The sequence below is a fragment of the Sinohyriopsis cumingii genome, unplaced genomic scaffold (genome assembly GCF_028554795.1).
Source record: "Sinohyriopsis cumingii isolate HCF-2022 unplaced genomic scaffold, ASM2855479v2 utg001527l, whole genome shotgun sequence".
NCBI lineage: Eukaryota > Metazoa > Mollusca > Bivalvia > Unionida > Unionidae > Sinohyriopsis > Sinohyriopsis cumingii.
This window is the reverse complement of record NW_028316012.1, coordinates 284,588-304,808: the sequence shown is the minus strand read 5'-3', so window position 1 is coordinate 304,808 and position 20,221 is coordinate 284,588. Positions and strand designations below refer to the sequence as shown.

The 20,221-nt window shown below is 38.7% G+C and overlaps 1 long non-coding RNA gene across 2 annotated transcripts in view; it reads left to right on the top strand.

The window, feature by feature from the left end:
- Window positions 1-19,716, top strand: part of LOC149771989 (uncharacterized) — a 31,620-nt gene extending 11,904 nt beyond the window's left edge. Inside the window, exons 1-2 of one of the 2 annotated variants that reach the window (XR_016418042.1) lie at window positions 11,985-13,040; window positions 19,171-19,716. This is a non-coding gene — a long non-coding RNA (uncharacterized LOC149771989). Of the gene's footprint in view, window positions 1-11,984; window positions 13,041-19,170 lie in introns of those variants that run through there. The other variant, XR_016418043.1, reaches the window with a different exon arrangement.
- The last annotated feature ends 505 nt before the right edge of the window (window positions 19,717-20,221 follow it).

Here is a 20,221-nt window from a genome sequence, read left to right as displayed (position 1 = left end):
CAATGCTTAAGCAAACATCGTCACGTTCTTCGCCAAATGGTTCGAAAGAAAATTCCCATTCGTCAAAAGAAGAAGATGTTAGTGCAACGTGGAGGCATTTTGCCTCTCTTGTTAGGCCCCATACTGAAAGGAGTCTTGGGAACCATGTTGGGAGGTCTGGTGGGAGCAAGATAAAAAGGCCCTCGGAAGTCCCAAGATCTCAGAATCGACCCCTCACAACCCCATGGAAGGACGAAAACTAGCTTTAGTGCCTTACAAACGATGGATGGAATACCATCGTTGGCAAGAACAACGCACCCCGCATTTACCTCCCAATCCCAATTTGAGCGAGATGTCCCAGTTACAACACGAATTACAGTCTTTGATGGATCGCCAAGATTTGTCCGAAACAGAAAAATCGCAAAAGTATGCTCAACTCTTGCAACGACTGCAACTCTTTCACCAGAAAGCTTTAGACGAAACAGCTCTACCCACTTTGAAAGATTTTAAGACCTTGATGAAAAGTCCAGCACCATCACCAGTACCAGTACCAGTCCCACCAGTACCAGTGACCAAGACAGAAAAAGGAAAAGAAGAAGAAGAAGAAGGGTTTCAAACTCCACCAGAAAAAGTACGCAAGTTAACAACACCACCTACCTCCAGAATTGGATGGATTAAAAAGATGATGGCCACCCCTTCTTCATCACAAGAGAAAAAGAAAGTGAAGACAGAAGTGAAACAAGAACCGATATCCCCCGCTCAGACATCCTCCTCCTCCTCTTCAACACCTATTGCCGGTCGCACACGCAAAGCATTGCAATCCAAGAAAGTACCCCAAGAGAAAAAGAGTAGCCTCTTCCAAGAGTGGGTACCTTATTAACACACAAACACAAAAAATGGAAAAAGTCTTAGCTAGCATTTACTACGATCCCTCCCATCCTGCAGGTTACGCAGGAGTTCAAAAATTGTATCGTGCTGCCAAAACTCAACTGAAAAGTCTCCGTTTACCTCAAGTACAACGATGGTTACAAGAACAAGCTACCTACACTTTACACAAACCCATTCGACGCAAGTTTGCCAGAAGTCGCACCTAAGTGGAAGGCATCGATCATCAATGGCAAGCCGATTTAGCCGATGTCTCTCATTTGGCCAGCTACAATCGTGGCTACAAATATTTGTTCTGTGTCATCGACGTCTTTTCCAAATTTGCCCGGGTCGTGCCCTTGACTTCCAAATCGAGCAGCGAGTTAGTACGAGACCTGCAACGGGTGTTGAAACAAAGCGGTCGTCACCCTCTTCGATGGCAAACGGACAAAGGCACCGAATTTCTGAACCAAGCTTTCCAAAAAGAATTAAAGAAACGTGACATTCATTTTTGTACCACCTAGAATCCCGAAACCAAAGCCAGCATCGTGGAACGTTTTCAACGCACTTTGAAAGAACGCATGTGGAAATATTTTACGCATCACCACACTCTGAAGTACATCGACATCTTACCGCACCTGGTGCAAGCGTACAACCAATCTTACCATCGAAGCATCGGACGTGACCCGCAAGACGTGACTCCCGACAACGAAGTGTTGGTGTTTGAGCGCCTGTTTGGTACGTCCCCGACGAGGGCTGTCCCCAAGAAAAGTGGAGAGTTGGCCGTAGGAGATTGGGTGCGCATTGGCAAAACCAAACGCACTTTTGACAAAGGTTACTTACCTAACTGGACGACCGAATTGTTTCGCGTCACTGGACGAGTGCATGGCCGTCATCCTGCCGTCTATAAATTGGAAGACATGAACGGAGAAGTGCTCAAAGGAACGTTTTATTTGCCCGAGTTACAACGTGTCACCAAAAAAGAAGACGACGTGTACGACATCGAAAGCATTCTCGAACGCAGAACCCGTAAAGTGGGCAAACGACGTGTCAAAGAAGTCAAAGTACTTTGGAAAGGATATCCACCCAGTTTTGATTCTTGGATCGACGCTTCGCAAGTCATCGACTATAAAAAGAAGTGACCATCATGCCCTTTCACACAGCAGACGCAGCTACGTCGACCACTCCTCCTTCACCTAGTTCTTCTGTGCAAGATTTACAAAAACAACCTTTGTCGGTGTGGTGTGGAGAACGTGTGCCTAAAACGCAAATCGTCTTTTTCTGCCAAATCTTCGTGGTGTATTGTGTCATCGGGGCAGCCATTGCCAATTTGAGTTTGCAACAAGGAGACAAACAATTGTGGACCATTTTATTGAGTAGTTGCATCGGTTACCTGCTTCCCAATCCCTCCCTGAAATTCTCTTCCAACGGGAACCACGTGAACCTTGTGTCCAGTGCCAGTACCAGTCACCACTCCAACAACAACCACAATCAGAACCCCATTTTGGGCGGAGACACTCCTCTGACTTCCAGTAACCCCTCGGACAGCCACAGAACATCTGGAATTATGAGTCACCAAAACCAATTTTACTTAACCTTACCCAGTGACAGTTCCATGGAGGTGTTTCCCCACAACACGTTGTGCTGTTACACGGCCAAATTACCTCAGGCCATCCCCTTAGATCACGAAGCCCACTGGGAAGTGGCTTTAGTAGAAATCATTCACCCGACCCAAGTCCTCAATGTCCTTCACAAATCAAAATGTTTTTGATGTGGAAGTTCATGACGAGCAAATGCAACAGTACTTGGATACCCATGGCAAATATAACATAAAAACCCCTAGCACACAAAATCAAAAGTACACCACCTATCACTTGTTCGTTCCTCCAGGCTATTATTTTAGTGGTCAACATTTGGTCAGCACCATAGCCTCCAAGTTTAATGTCGTGTTTCTGAAAGCTTTGGAGAGTGTCAGAAAAAGTGTCACCCTGGAGTACCACAAAGCAGCTCGTCGCTTCTCCATGAAATTTGACGGGAGTAAAATCCTGTCCATTTTATTTTGTCCTGAATTGTTTGACATGTTGGGTGGAGACATGGACATGAGAATGGCCATGCTCAAGAAAAACGAATTACCCACCGTTTACGATAACGAGTCTTTTAGCAAGTTATTTCGTGCCCCGGTAGAACTGAACCAAGGACTGAATTTGATGTTCGTGTATTCCGATGTGGTGGAATACAACGTGGTGGGACACACCTCCGTACCGTTACTGCGTGTCATTCCTTTCAAAGTGGATTCTGCCACGAACGCTGACGAAGAAGGTGGAAACACTTACCACATCCACCGCGAATTTGTCCATCCTCACTATTTGCCTGTCAGCAAGTCGTATTTGGACACGGTCAACATTGCTATAAAAGGAGATTTGGGACAAAATATTCCATTCACCAAAGGAAAAGTCACGGTGAAACTCCATTTTCGAAAACGGTTCTCCCACGACTCGGAAGTCATGTATCCAGTGTATCAAGGGGTTGCTCGACAGCGAGGACACGGTTTAGGAGATATGTTAAAATCGGCTTTTGGTTCGGTGGCCCCGGTGTTGAAACCGATGGTGACACGCGGATTGCACGCCTTGAAAGATGCGGCACTGACGCAAGGCAAAGAATTTCTCCAAAATGTCATCATCGACAAACAAAACCCTAAAGAAGCTTTCATGAGGGCAGGCAAAAATGTCTTGCTGCAAACGGGCAAAGACATTTTGGGTCGCCGAGAAACACCTATAAATGCCCTAAACGTTACCGAGTCAGGCATTCAGCAAGGACAAGGCAGAAAGAGACGACGAAGAAAACACCCATTCACCAGAATTCATGCTAGAAAGGCCAAGAAAAGAAGAACCGTTCGAGACTTAGACGTTTTCGATTATTGAGAAAGAGAAAAAAAAATGATGCACCGAGAGTCTTGCGCTTGTTCCAAGTCGGAACTGGATCTGTTTGCCATGCCCCCCACGATGATGACCATGCAAGAATCCCAGTGGGTGGAATTTCACCCCGTCTCCTCACTGACCGATTCCGCTCCCATCGAGTTTGAAATCAAGGGACAACCCGAAGATTACATCGATCTGAATAGCAGTTACTTGTACTTGAAAGTCAAAGTTCTAGATAAGGATAATGGTGCAGTAGAAGACACTGAGAATATAGCTCCCGTCAACAATTTCATGCATTCCTTGTTCAGCTCAGTGGACTTGTACTTGAATAACAAACTGGTCAGCAGCAGCATGGATACTTACCCTTACCGTGCCTACCTGGAAAATCTCTTGACGTACGGAATAGATGCCAAGAACACTCATCTCAATGCCCGTGTGCTATGGGAACCTGACGAAGAGACCAAGTTTGACCTACTAGATAAAGACAATGACGGCTTTGAGGAAAGACGAAAGAAAATCTTAAATAAGAACAGTTTAGAACTGATGGATCGTTTGCATTTGGACATGTGGTTGCAAGAGAAATATTTGCTGAACGGCGTAAATATCCGCTTGAGACTGAATCGCAGCAGTACCGCTTTCCATTTGTTGGCTAATATTGATGCTACTAAGACTGGCACTCCTAAAAGCAAAATCGAGGAGGCCAAACTCTACGTACGACGCGTGGAAGTGCTACCCAAAGTGGGAAACGACATCAGTCAGACGTTAAGCAGAACGACCGCCAAGTATCCGATACGTCGCGTGGAAGTGAAAACCTTCACTATTCCCAAGGGACAGCGATCCATGATCGAAGATCATCTATTCCAAGGACAGTTACCCAAACGTTTAATCCTTGGTATGGTCTTGAATACAGCCTTCAACGGAGCCTTCGCTGAAAATCCTTTCCACTTTCAACACTTTGACGTGTCCACGATCGAAGTCAGTCGCGATGGCAAGACCTTGTGTACCCGACCTTTCGGACCTGACTTTGAGAAGAAGAATTACTTGAGATCGTACTTGTCCCTGTACGAAGCCACGGGACAGTTAGGAACCAACACCAGTCACGGCATTACGTACGATGATTATGCAGGAGGTTATGCTTTGTGGGCTTTCGATTTCACTCCAGACCAAGGCAGCGACGAGGGACATTTCCACCCTATAAAATCAGGTCAGATTCGTGTGGAACTTCAGTTTAAAAAGCCACTGGACGAGACAGTGAACGTCATCCTGTATGCCGAATTCGATAATACCATATAAATCAACAGTTTGAGAGAAGTCATTCTAGATTACTAGAAGCCATGGAAGACTGTTATCCCTCTTTACCTAGTGGAGAAACTTTGGACATGAAATGTGAGAAGACTGTGGAAGAAGAAGAAGTGATCATGATGAAGTCGAGATGGCCAGAACAAGAAGCCCATTTAGTCTCCTGTTTTGCCAAACACTTGGTCGAGAAAATGACGGAATTGATCAAGAAAAATTGCTATGGATGTCAAAACGATCATCCTAGTCAAATTCAACACGATAAATGCCTGATGTTAAGTCAAGAAGAAAAAGTGGACGAATATCTGGACGAAGCTTGGAGTCTCATCTCGGACGAAGACGTGTTGCACCAGTGGTATAAAGACTTGCGTGAACATTCTTGTCCACCATTAACTACTCAAGAGATCCATCGTATAGAAGCTCTCCTGAATCAGAGTGAGGTGACGAAACGAAGAAACGGTTATTTGTCAGACATTTTCAAGCAAAAGGTCAGGATCGAATTGACGACTTATTATTACCTGTGAAGAAGAAGAAAAAAACACACACAAATCAATGGATACCTGGGAACTTTATTACCTTTTGAACCACAGTTCGTATACGGCTTCTTGGAATCCTGTCGTCTGTGCTAAAGATGAACTCCCTCATCGCAAACCTCAAGACCATCAAGCTTACGTGATCAACACGGACGACAGTCATCTCCCAGGAACCCACTGGGTAGCCGTCTACTTTCCTCAAGAAGGATGTGTGGAATATTTTGAGTCCTATGGATTGCCCCCTTTGGAAGACGATATCATTGACTTTATGAGAAGAAATGCTCAGACTACCCGATTCAATAACGTGAAATTACAAGGCACAGATTCCTTGGTGTGTGGACAGTACTGTGTGTATTTTCTGCATCATCGCAGCCTGGGCTATTCCTTAGAACATTTAGTAACTCATTTTGATCCTCGTTCTTCTAATAGAAACGATGTGAAAGTAGATAAATGGTTTTGTGACCATTATGCTTATCTTTTGTCTCAAGCTAGGAAACGTAGTGTCCATCAATGGCCTAATGATTTCCAACAGTGGAAATCACAATTTCATTCACAACGTTGTCAGCCTTATCCAAAATAATGTGTGAGTTGGAAAAAAATGTTTATCATTTGAAACAAAATGTTTGATGTTATATTGTTGGATTATTGTTAAAAATGTTAGAGTTGTTTGTTAGTGTTAAGTGATTTTTGAATAAAAAAATGTTGTGTTTTAAAAAAATGCCTTTGTGGTTTGTTTAGCTATAAAAATGTTGGATTGATGCTCTTTCATTTCTTACTATCCCTCTCATAACACTAATTGAACGTTACGACTCGAAAACCGTGTGGGGATGTTTTCCTTCACGTCCGCGCTTTCACTATAAGAACCATCCATTGTCGACTCATCCTCCTACGAAGATGTGCTCAAAACTAGCTAAGCTCAACGAAGCCTATGTGAATTTGCATAGGGTCAGACACAGTCTGATACCGAAGCCAGAAGAAATAGAGAACGTGAGACTGCTAAAAGTCACTGAAGACCTGATAGAAGAGCTCTTCAGAGAAGAAGTGAACAGGGAGAAAGAAGAATGGACAGAGAAGTACAGACTTCAGAGACAGCAGCAGCAACAGCAATAACAACAACAGCAGCAGCAGCAGCAGCAACCTGAACCTGACAGAGGCTTTGTCGATTGTCGTATCGACACCAAATAGTTCTTCTTCTCTTTCCGAAGAAGCAGACCTATTGCCAGAAAGTCTATAATCAGAGGACATCGCATTCTTAGAAACTAAAAAAAGAATGCTATAGCAAACAAAAAAACAGCCCTTTTCAGGGCTACCCCAATACTCTAGAAAAGAAATAACGATCCATTTGCCAATGTGTGTAAGTAGAGAGTGTGAATATAAACACTAACTCTTTTTTTAAAAAATGTGAGGGTATGTGTTTGTGTGTTTGTGTTTGTAAGTGATCACGTACTTTGGTATGGATAGTAAATTAAAATGATGGTTTTTTGGTGTTTGAGGTGTGGGAGAGTAGATTTGGGGTTAGATTGATTTGAGTATGTTGATAGTCTATTAAAGTGATTGATGAAAAAAAAAATTTAAGATAGGAATGGGAAGTATAAAAAAGTGAGTGAGTGTTTCTTTTAGGTCCGCGCGTTGTTTTTTTTTTTTTGGTCATGATCTAGGTAAGTTGAATTTTATGTTTTTAGGGGGATGTTTTCCTTCACGTCCGCGCTTTCAGTATAAATTGAAACTCGCTCGGCAGTCTAGCTACCCTTGTTGATTGATCAACACCACCACCAGAAGAATGAACACGAGATTGGCTAAAATGTTGGAACTTCATGTGCATCTGGAATATGCCAGGCGCCTGTTGAATGAACTGGCCGCGGAAGCCATTGTGGAAGACGGAAGGATAAGAGAGGAGGAGGAAAGAAGAAATAAAGAAGAGGAGGAGAGAAAATATAAAGAAGAGGAGGAGAGAAGAAAGAAAGAAGAAGAAGAGGAGGAGGAGGAAAAGGAGAGAAGAAGAAGAAATTTCAGAATCCCAGAGAGCCAAAATTGGGATCCTGAAGCCACATATCCTGCCTCTGCTCTCTCCCCCAAAACGTAAAATGTAACTGGGGGACAAGATGTGTATGCGGCGCCAGGCCTGGAAGGTGCCCCCATTAACCAGGTGTCCATGAAGTTCCAAACAAAAAACAGCCCTTTTCAGGGCTACCCCAATACTCTAGAAAAGAAATAACGATATATTTGCCAATGTGGGTAGGTAGAGTAGTGTGAATATAAACACTAACTCTTTATTGATAGTGCGAGTGTATGTGTTTGTGTGTTTGTGTTTGTAACTGATCAAGAAAGTTTGTGTGAATAGTAGATTATGGGTTTCTTTATTGTGTCTTAGCGTACGTGGAGAGTATAGTTAGGGTTTTTTTATATGAAATGAGAAAGTAGGGGGATGTTTTCCTTCACGTCCGCGCGTTGTTAGGTCATGATCTAGGTAAGATCAATTTTATGTTTTTAGGGGGATGTTTTCCTTCACGTCCGCACTTTCAGTATAAAACTAACAGTGTTGGCCATTGGAGCCCATTCTACGGAATAAGCAAACAAGAAGATGCCAGCAGCTTCAGCTTTATACAACGATCTTATGGAAAGTTGGTATTGGATGGTGGATGGATTGCGTGTAGCAGAAAGGGTTGAACAGGAATGGAGGTATGCAGTGACAAAAGACTTCGTCTCAAGACAAGTAAACAGCCTCCACTTAGCCGTAAATATCGTAAAAGAAATGATAGAGGATGAGGAGAAGAAAATCAGAGGTTTAATTAACCCACCGTATGTGAAAGTGGGTAAGTTAAAAGAAGCGATAGTTCATGTGACGGGTGCAATGTGCTTTCTACAAGACATTGTAGGATGGACAGATTGGTGTTTCGCGAAGTGGGGGTTAGAAAAACTTAAGAAAGCGGAAGAAGTAATGAGGAATGTGCTGACCGAAGAGGTCAAGAAGATCAAAGAAAAGTGGTCAAAAGAAAGAAAAGAAGAAGAAAATAGAAGAAAAAAAAGGATGAACTAGAAAAACTGAACACAAACTGAATGAAAATCCAAGAGAAGTTCCGGGCCATGGGCCACCCGGACTGGCTGCCGGAAACAGAAAAAAGAAGAAGAAAGGAATGATGGACAAAATAAGAGGATGGTGGAAGAAGTTAAGAAGTTAAAAGAAGAAGAAGAAGAAGAAAAACCCAAAGGCCCTTTTCAGGGCCAGGCATATTTCTCGAAAAGAGAATGGCTTTTCATTTGCCTACCCTTTTTTTAAAAAATTTTTTAAAAAAAAAAAAAATCCCATATTCAATTCCCCTTGTCGCTAGACAAGCCCAAACTCTATTCCCCATGTTAAATTCCCCTTGTCGCTATATGTTCCCACGATTTTTCTCCATGTTAATTTCCTTTGTCGCTATATGTTCCCACGATTTTTCTCCATGTTAAATTTCCCTTGTCGCTATATGTTCCCAAGGGGGGTCTGTAATGCTAATTCCCATTGTCGCTATAGTATCCCACTTAACTACTATCCTGTAAACTTATGGTTAAATCGTGTTACCAGTGTTTATCTTTCTAAAGATTTACTGTAATTCTTGAATTCTAAATTTGTTAAGAATTTGTTAAGTCGAGAAAGAAACATGTTTAATGCGCTGCGAAAGAAAACATTTTATACCGTAAAGCTCAATCGAGTCTTGGTGGCTCTTTTTGTCATACTATACGTAGAGAACTCCGCCGGTGGATAATTACCAAACGCATGAAAATCAATCCTATAACTGCTTCTAAGTTATTTCTCAACTTGATCGAAACGACCGAACACTCTTCCCATCAAATAGATGTGTCAGTTACCTTTAGAGGCACAATAACATTGAGTCGCTACCCTTGCGTAAATAGGGCTCGATATATTCACTCTTTCGCGCTTTGTGATGAGACGCACACAAATAAGGGCTAGTAGCTATTTATTTAGAAGGAAAAGAATCGCAAACAGCTCTAGTCATATTATGCACTTTTCTCATCCAGGAAAAAGGTCTATTTTACACTAAAATTGAACCATAAGAACTCGGTCCCTGCATTGAATCGCACATGAAAGGGGTATTCTAGTAAACAAGTTAGGAATGGTGTGGCCGCTATGTGTCGTAAATATATTTATCGGGCCATAGGAAATGAGTATCAGTAGAGGTAGGATATCTTCTCAGTTTGCAATGAATATGTTGCCTGGCACTAATCGTATACCTCAGTTTGCAATGAATATGTTGCCTGGCACTAATCGTATACCTCAGTTTGCAATGAATATGTTGCCTGGCACTAATCGTATACCTCAGTTTGCAATGAATATGTTGCCTTGCACTAATCGTATACCTCAGTTTGCAATGAATATGTTGCCTGGCACTAATCGTATACCTCAGTTTGCAATGAATATGTTGCCTGGCACTAATCGTATACCTCAGTTTGCTATGAATATGTTGCCTTGCACTAATCGTATACCTCACTTCACTTTGGGACACGAAGTAAGTACTATCGAAACTTATCTTCCATTATTAACATAAATCTGAGTGAAGTAAATCTTGAAACATTGTTTATGACTCCCAATTAAAATTATTGAGAATATTTTCCAGTTTAGATACTGTCATCCTTCTAAGAATGAGAATTCGAAAGAGGTTTTGAAACATTCTTGTCATAATTTATAATTTGTCAGCATAGGCTTGCTGGTGGCTACATTCAATACACATACATGATCATGTCGGCAAGGGTCTGTGATTGAACGTTGTCTACACCGACATCAGGCAATAATTTAGTGGCGCAATCTTATGTCATTGTTTGCCTTGTTATGGGGAGGCGGATCTTCCTTTGGGTTATTTTGGGCGGTTAAGGTGTTAGTCATCGGTGTTTTAGTTTTGGTACATTGACATCAACATATATAATAAATGAAAGTTGACTAATGGACACCACCTGATCCAATTAGTCCATTCCTAATCATTTCGTTTTCCCCAATTACGTCTATTTTGAACTGTGTTGCTAAATCTGCAGTCAGTAGCGTACAGGATAGAATCACTATTATACAGTAAGTTATATCGCTTTGTATTAATAAATATCGTTACTGACTTTGAAATAGCAATTTATGCATCGTTTGATACACGTTTCCATCTTGTTATGTTTGTGCAGTAGCTTAGAAATGTGCTCATATCGAAAGAAAATTGACTTTGTTCTATTGAGCCTGCACATTTGCAATATGTGTAATACAGATAGGATATGAATTATAACATTACACAATTAAGACCCGTGCAAACATTTAAGGTGTGTTCCTTTATTATCAATGCGATCAAACATAAACAACATCGTCGACGCCAGTATCATCATTATCATCTATGCTTTAATTAAATGCATGGTTGCCTAAACAACTCTTTCTTTGGACGTAAAACCATTTCCTAAATTCGGAACCATTGTGATTAATCCGGATTTATACTCTGACAGAAGACATTTCCATACAAACTAGCTTTCTACCTCCTTGAACTTGATTTTCACATGCGCATATACTGATGTTTACGATACCCCTGCATCTGGTCCCTGTTTACCTTATATGAGCATTTAATCCATGCGCATAACGCGGGTAAGTGCCATTAAAAATAGCATTGCGCTGTCTAAATTTGTATTTTCTAACGATAGCTTTGGTTTGACAAACACCATCAGTTTCCATGTCCTGGAATCATAGACAAGAAAGAAATAACTACATTGAATGTAAAAAAAAACAACTTCATACCGAATATGCACAATACTGAGTCGTACTGACATGAACAGTTAAATAGTACTTCGAATGTTCTATAAAAAGACCTTATGTAAGTCTCCTTTTGAAATAATACACAAACATAAGCAACCTGATATATGTCCAATAAAAATACTTCTGAACCGATCAACTTCGTTTGATTGAAATCCTCACAAGACACAAAATACAACATATATGTCTGATTGTGTGAGTGTGTGTGTGATTTGGACTTATAATGTAACTTTTACAAATTTTCGGTGCTATCTCTCCAGTGTGTAGTGTGGCAGCTGATAACGATGTCTAACCCTGGGTCATCATACCGAAGACATGTAGCATGATGTTCTACCTAGTCACATTATCCTGACACCAGGTCCACCAGTCCTAACACTACATTCGTAGCGCTGATGCCCTACCGAGGCAGCTGCTAGTACCATTTTTATAAGTCTTTGACATGAATCGGCCAGGGTTAGTATCCGCGACCTCACGCATCCAAGGCGGAATTGCAACTGAGGAAGCTGTAAGCGTTGACCTCAATACATTATATGGAAGCGAATGCAGAGAATGTGTGCTATGCTACTATCAAAGCAAGATCAAGAACATGCTGGGTTAAAATACCAGTAACTACTTTGACGAGGCTGACATGAATGCTTTTAGTCCTAAGTTGTTGATTTTTTTAAAAACAACTCATAAATGAGATTATAGTATATCATTTAGAATATTGAGATGAAATTCATTATCTAACTCAGTCATATCCATCAATTTATTCATAGTTAATTTATTTCAAAGCTTTATATACATTTCATGTATAGCATCTGCATCACTGTAACAGCAGCAGATTTTTTTCTAAGGCGTAGTTTCTACTCAAGGCTGTTGGCTATTCCAGTTTGCTTGCATGCCCTACTTAATTTCGTATTTTCTCATAGCATAAACCTATGTATGTATGTATGTATGTATATATGTATGCATGTATAGTTTTTTATTATACTGTAGATATGTGAGAAATTAATATCCTTCTAAAATAAGTGTGCTCTAAAATTCCGATGAACACTACTGTGTTGAATTCGATAACAAATCTTGAGATCTGGACCTGACGCGCGGGGGGGGGGGGGGGGCGGGTCTGTGAGAAGGCACTTGAAGATATATGCCGCCCCTCCTTAAACTTTAATTTCTGGAACGCATGGTTCTGTTTTCACAGCGTAAAGTAATAGCTATCTGATGCCTGAATTCATTTTATTACTTATACACGTTTTGAAATTGATTTATAGTTCATGCATCACTGTGATTTTACTGTTCAAGTTTTCATAACGTTGCTGGTTGACAAGCATCATATATTCCCCAATTTTATATTTACATGAAAAAATTAAATGTACATATATGAATTGGATAATCAGTTTAGTCCAGGGCATAACGAAATTGTTTGCCTGTTTTTGAGTAAAATTAATACAGATGGAAACAAATAATTCGCATTAAAATCTAAATATATATCCCCCATCTGCGAGCTGTTAATGAAGGTTAAACATCCATGAGAAAACTGAGATACGAGTCTGAGTCAGAACGTTACCATTACAGTTTCAAATGTCAAGGACAATGATAAATATGTTTACCACATTAGTTTATTTAATACTGCTGTTTTCAATCTGCAATTGCATTCTCTCACATATAGCAGCTCACACTGCACTGACACTGAAACTGGTAACATAATCTCTCTCTCTGTTGTTTTTTCTTTCTAACTCTCTCTCTATCCACCATGCATATTTGTAAATGTTTTCATTTTTCGGCGTCCAACTCGCATGCGTAGGATTGCTCTTCATTTCCACTGTTTAAACTAGTGTTTCCTAATAATGCATTATAATCATCAAATTCATACATGCAAACATTTATTTGAAATATGTGCTAATTTAAATTAAAAAATGTCTCCCCATTACACTCAGTTTATATAATGCTAAAATTAAGTCATGTGCAATCGGTATAGTTTAGTTTACTGTCTGTAAACATTCACAAAATCGGTCAAGGTGTACAAGGATGCCATTGACACAGGAACAACCCGTTACAATTAACTTCTATATTTCATCATCTCTGCTACTAGGGATTGTTTAGTATAATTGTTGCGTTGATTCATTTCATAATTATATATTTGTTATGTGGTTGATTCGGTAGTAATGCTTATTTAACTTGAAACTTCATGTTTTACTTTTGAGGCATCTTTCTTAATGGAATCTTTGATATGCATCCTTTATTTTAAAGACACACTGGTTTAAGTTTGGTAGCCACATCAAAGTTTGGTAGCCACTTCAAAGTTTGGTAGCTACTTCAAAGTTTAGTCATTGTAGATTCTACTAAAGCATTTCAACCCCATGTCCAAGCTGGACGGATGGCGCAAGAAGAGATTCTTGTAATCATGTTCATTATGTAAAAGTACAAAATAACATCACGACACTCTTATGTATGTGTAGGTTCCTCCTGATCATTTTACCTTTTCCGTGAATACCCTCCAGATTTGTCATTCACGTTGATTGAACTTTAAATTTTTATTTTTTTTTATACTTACTTTAAGTAAACGATTCAAAATTTAAACATCTGTTAAGCAATAAAATTAAATCATCATCTATTATACCTACGAAGGCTGTTAAATGTTTTTGGAGAAACCATCTGTTTCTAAAATGTTACTTGTGATTGGGCTTCTGTTGAATCACCTAAAGTCTATTTCTCGGCCGTATCCATGAAGTCGAGAAGAGCCATCGGATAACAGTGGCGGCGCTGTACAGATATATTTAACTTCTGGGAGAGTGGCTGGTTTTTAAATTTGCAGCATGCACAGTGGAGAGAATGTTAGCCTACTTCTATGTTACCTTCGTGTACGGTTGCAAAACATTATTTTTACATTGTACTTGTGGAAATTGTACATGATCAAAGCCAACAGCTAACGAAAATAACTGTTCCAATGCGCTCAGAAAATTAGTCTGAATTATTCTAAAGCACATTATCTTCAGCAGTTATTAAAATAGAGAAAACAAATTTTTCCACAATAGACAATAACAGCCTCTGAAAGTGAAATGAATGAGTAACTAAATATATTAAATATATAAAAAAGTTATCGGTTCTTTTTTACGATTTACCCCTGATGTCCAGGAAGTGAACACGACCAAGCGAAGCTAGCGGGTTTTGCAATTCTGAAGTAAGACCAAGATCTATACGTTAAAACCCGTATTACACCCATATATCATACTCCAATATATAGGGAATTAAAAGTTCGTTTAACAAGACCTAACATAGTCAGAGCTCCTTTTAAATAGCCATTATAACCAGTGACGAAAACGGGGGAAATTCTCCATGTTTAAAAATCTAACCCTATGAAAAACATGAACTGTAGGGCGCCACCAATATTCTGTATTACTTTCGTTCCGATTCCACATTATAGCAGCCGAAGAAGACAACGTCAAAATCGAGTCTTGCGCCGTTATTTCTCGAACTGACGGAAGTGGGCAAGCGATGTTGCCATCAGAGAGGTGTTTGTGATCTGCTTTTGAGACCCATAGTACGCTTGAATCAAATCCCTTGGGAATACACGACTGGAAAAATCAACTTATTCGCGCGTGGTGAGGAGATGTAGCTGGAGAACAATGAGTAAAAATTTGTTTAGGAAAGAAATAACAAGAAACTACAATAACACTACTTTGTTTATGATCTGCTGACAAAAAGCTATTCAAAAATATTCTTGGAGTACTATAATTTTTGTTCGCGCAGAAAATGGTGAACGAGTTGGGAAATGTTTTGGTCGAATACTTTAAATATATTTTTTGGGCGAAATGAAATTCTTTATCGTAGGATAATTAGTGCACGGATAGGATATCCTCTCCAAAAAATAGTTACGAGTCTATTTTCTTGAAAAAAGTAACAGAAAAGAGTAAAGACAACAAGCTTTGTAAAATTAAACAAATAATTTATTTCCCTAAATACTAGGTGAAAAGTAAGAAAAGGGAACTTGCGGTATTACAATTAAGTCCAAAAATAAACCAAGAATTAAAAACACGTCCACGTATGTACCAACACTAAATGACTGAAATATAAGCGCATTAAACATAAATTCGTCTGAGTCAAATCCGTTAGCATGAGTAATGACTCCTAATTAAAAATATTGCGGAGATTCTGTAGACGCAAATCCTGTCCACTCAACCCCAGTTAGAATCAAAATAATTAGTTTGTTGTGTTTTTATTAAACTTTTCTGATCGCAATTTAGAATTTATATTACATGCATCTGTATGCAAACATACACTTGCTGAAGTTTGCATAAGAAACACATTATCGATGCAAGGCTGTACGTTTCTGTGATTGGCACGTTACCAAACTTAACCTGCTGTAGGAAAAATGTATCCCCTCTCTTCCCCGACATGAGGCAATAATTTAGCGTTCCACATTTGTGTTAGCTTTGTAGTGTACTCTTGCTTTTATTTTATTTTTTTTGTTGGAGGGAGGACGTGTGAGTCAGGTGTATTTAAGTTTTTGTAATTTTTTTTTATAGTTATGCGTAAAAATAGTTTAAATGCTTTTCCGATTTAATATACTCTCCACCTTCACGTGGAGATCAAAATGTATTGTCTATGTACCACTTGAAAAATGAACGAACGTTAACTAATGGACACCATCCGATCCACGTAGTCGATTTCTAATCATTTCAATCCCCCAATGAAGTCTGCTTTGCACTGTGAGCTATCATTTGCATTTATGTTAAAATTTGATAAGAAGTTTTGCAGATATTCTCTATGGAGAAGAACGCATGTTTTATTCGTATGCCAAATATGATTTGTAACATTTCATATTCTGGCATATATGATGTTGTTGTAAAAATCGTAATCACAACTTTAATGCTTTCCAAATCATGTAAACAATATAAAGATTTTCATTTTCGTGACATTGAAATACAAATGAAATATAATCCACTGTTTAGCTCTTAAAATTTACACGTTACGTATCTCACTACCTTGGCATCAATAACGCTGCACTACTGACATCATCGTCAAAATCCTCATTTTCAAAGATTTTGTTTTTGTTACTTTTATTTTTGGTTCTTTATCATATGAGTCAACAATAGAAAATATGGCTGAAAATGCTGTCAACGTTTACTCGAATGTGGTAATTTTTCGGAATACAGTATATTTGAATTTAAAGTAAATTGGTTTAATTTGGTTTTATTTCAAAGGTACTTAAGCATATCAAAGTTTATGTCGAAGTGAAGAGTCATGTCCAAGCGGGAACGGAGCAGGCGGCACAGCCTGTTCTTGGCACGATTTGAGCTCCTAACAATCTGATCTTCAGGCCGGAATGCCAATCGCTCATCCACCGCAAAACTGATAGATTGTTCTTACACCCGTTGGCATTGTAATTTTATGTACATATTGTATGTATATGTATGGATACAATGGATGCACTGTCGAGGCTTCGGACATGTCTAGAACCCTCGATTGAAACGCTCTCGAAAACTATAGAGTTCAACCCAGGATGAACCAAATAGAATGTACAAATATGGAACTCTCACTGATTCTGCAAGTAAGAACTCATACCGAATTCTCTAAATATGCAACTTTTAAAACTTAAACAAACTCCAGGTGCAGTCTTATCAAAATTACAAATCTTTACGAAAACGTATTCAATATAATTACTTTTTAACTAATTGTATGAACTATCATTTTTGTGTTTCAGCTTATTATAGTAGTAGTAGTTGTTGTTGCTGTAATTGTTGTTATTGTTGTTCTTGTTCTTGTATATATTTAATGGTATCACCCAACAGCATTTTCGTTATACAATCACGTTACTACGCATACGTGTCTAACTTCTCATAGGATATAATTTAGTGTATATTGTATTCGAGATCTTCGACGGCATTGTTTCTCGATACAATTAGTTAACATCCTTTGGCCTGAGCCTATAATTAAGTCAAATCACTTTTTTTATTGATTTTTTTAAATAAATGTTTGCGGTTCTCACCCCAACACAAAACAGATGGTGTTAGATCCAGTTTGTAGTCTGACTTTGTCTCCATTATTTAATTTTTGTATAGCTTTCCTCTGCCAATCAAACGTGTGAACAGTTTAATTTTTCATTTTTCGTCGACCGTAAATGAATCGTTTTGGAATGTGATGTCTTCCCTTGGGGAAGATCATGATTAGCATTAAACCTTATTAAAATGCATAGTATCTGATCAATTACCATTTTTTTTTATCTCTCCATACATTTGCCAAGTATGTCATCCTCAACGTCTCTGATGACCACTTAAATATATACCTGCAGGATGCTTATCTCGTATATTTGGATAGTTTAAAGTCAGAATAGTGTCGTACCGATTCAATCGCTTGCTGTGAATATCGATTTTGATTCAGAAGGCAAGCTTATTCATGACTGATCTGCTATGTCATCAGTAAATACACATATTTATGTTGGCGTTGTACTGCTCTTATATTGTAGAGAGGATATATTGCGTTGACCGGAAGGAGTTTTGTCGAAAATGAGGTTTTGTGACGGGAAGAATGTGTGCTCTACGAATCAGCGCATTGATATGGACCTTCTGAATTTAGATACAAGTAATATGTGTGACCATGCGTACTTTAGTGACTTGAGCATTAAAAAACTCATAGATGTGATTAAATTTATTTGTTTCAAAGATTGAACTGCAATATGTCATCTAACTCGCTTGTACCCATATTACGTTTATATTCAGGATATATTACGGACAACCGGTACAAATTATATGGAAAAATGGGAACCAGTCTGGAAATGGGTGAACATAAAATAGAGTATATTTGGGTTTCGCTGGCCAGGACTGGTTAACATGCAAGTTATTTTTTAAGGAAAAGGGTCTTTTGAGAGTTTATCCTAGTTGTATCTGAAGAAAAAAAAAACACAGACATTGTTCTATTGATTTAATTTTTTGAGTTTGGAATGCTCATTACTGAAATTAGTACCTGACCCTTTAAAGCATTATTGAAAGCACATGTTTCAAACACATTTAGGTGCAGAAAATGCCGCGGCTCAAATCCTTTTCATAAGTACTCAGAAAAATAAAGTTTTTGAATTTGTAACATCATGGTGTTTGCATAGATTTACTATGGGTACTGAATGAGCAATGTGAGTCCTTTATATATATATATATATATATATATATATATATATATATATATATATACCGTGTCAGTATACGTATGATAAATTGCAACTGCATGTCGATTTCTTCACCAAAGAGGGGTCATTCTCAAGTTTTCTTTCATTCCCTTGTTACGTTCGTATATATGCACATATGACCTGCAAAACGTTTGCTCTTAGAAGTACGAGCTTAACCAGGACATGCAAGAATACCGGAACAGCCTAAAACCGTGGGAAATGACCCCTCTCTAGTGTTGAAACATAAATGCAGTTGCAATATACGATACCTATACAGACAATTTATATATTCTCATTGTCTCCACCGTTTTTATTCGTATATTTGTGCAAATATGACCTAAAATCTTGTATATCTTAATGATCGTAAGAATTATGGGATATGAGGTACCTAAATGATCACTCACATTTAGATTATTTTTGTCGTGCTATTATATTCTTATTTCTCGTACACTCAGTTACCGGGAGCGATGACAAAGCCACTGGTGCGAAGATAATATCATCCCACATAAGAACTAACTTGGTGGAATCTGATTGGCAGGCGTACGATCACATCTCCACCACAAGAACGTAATTTGTCTTGCACTGATAAGAGTATGCGTGTTAGGTATCAATTGTCTTTCCATACATTCATCGTTTTACATGTTTATTTTCTAGCTGCTTTCATTTTAGGTCTCAAGTCACGATGGGGTTGCAAATTATGAAAGCCGCTCTTTATTTATCAATTTGTCTTCTTTCTGCCGCGAAGGAATGGCCTACATGCAGATACCGTTGGAGGCGTTGTATTGACCGACAGAGCTCATCAGGAACGTGTAGAGATAAAGGTGGAGAGTGCATTCATTTGCAAATTACAAAGAGGTGTATATGCAGTACTCGTATGCTTGGTTTGATGAATATGCCCGAACCTTCCCGGAGGAACACACCTGTACCCAAGAAAAAAGAGAGACGACTAAAGTGATGAAACATTCAAAGTACTGAATGTTTCAATATAATCGGTCTTAGAATCTGTGAGCTGATTTTGTTCGGCTGTTAAAATGTAACAAACTCTTATTGTGTTATTTCTATTACGATTGAATGACCAGTATTTATTTATCAAACGATGTAACACATCAAAAAGAATTAAATCATTTTTGGCTGAAGATGAGTATATATTAGTACAAATTAAGCATCAAGCCAAAACTGACATCCCTAAGTCAAATAAAGAATATCAGGAAGGTACCACTATTTCCATTATTTTTCTTCAGTGTCCTTTTTTCCGTGAAAATTAGGTTCCGAATGAAGATGGACCCACGTAAATTTCCACCTGACAACATGTATTCATATCTTATCACAATGTTTGTATATGCATGTATATATACATGAATACGTATTATTGTTGTTATTGACAACATCCTTGTTATATGAGGCAAGATTATACGTGATAATATAATAAAGCTGTCTCACAGGATCCTCTGCACAAACAAAACAATAACAATAACTGCAAATAGTATGCATTAGATTCGACTTAATTACTTGGTTGTCGTGCGAGTGTTACTACGGACGAATGCTCATATCCATGGCTAAATTATATCCTGATTGTAAAACAGCTCGAGGTTGAGCATTTTGCAAAGTGAAACCGATTGCGAGCAATACACATATACTCGTGATTATATCCCGTATAAGGATTTGGAAACTTAATACAAATTAAAAGTCAATAGACCACTCCTATGCTTATTTTAATACA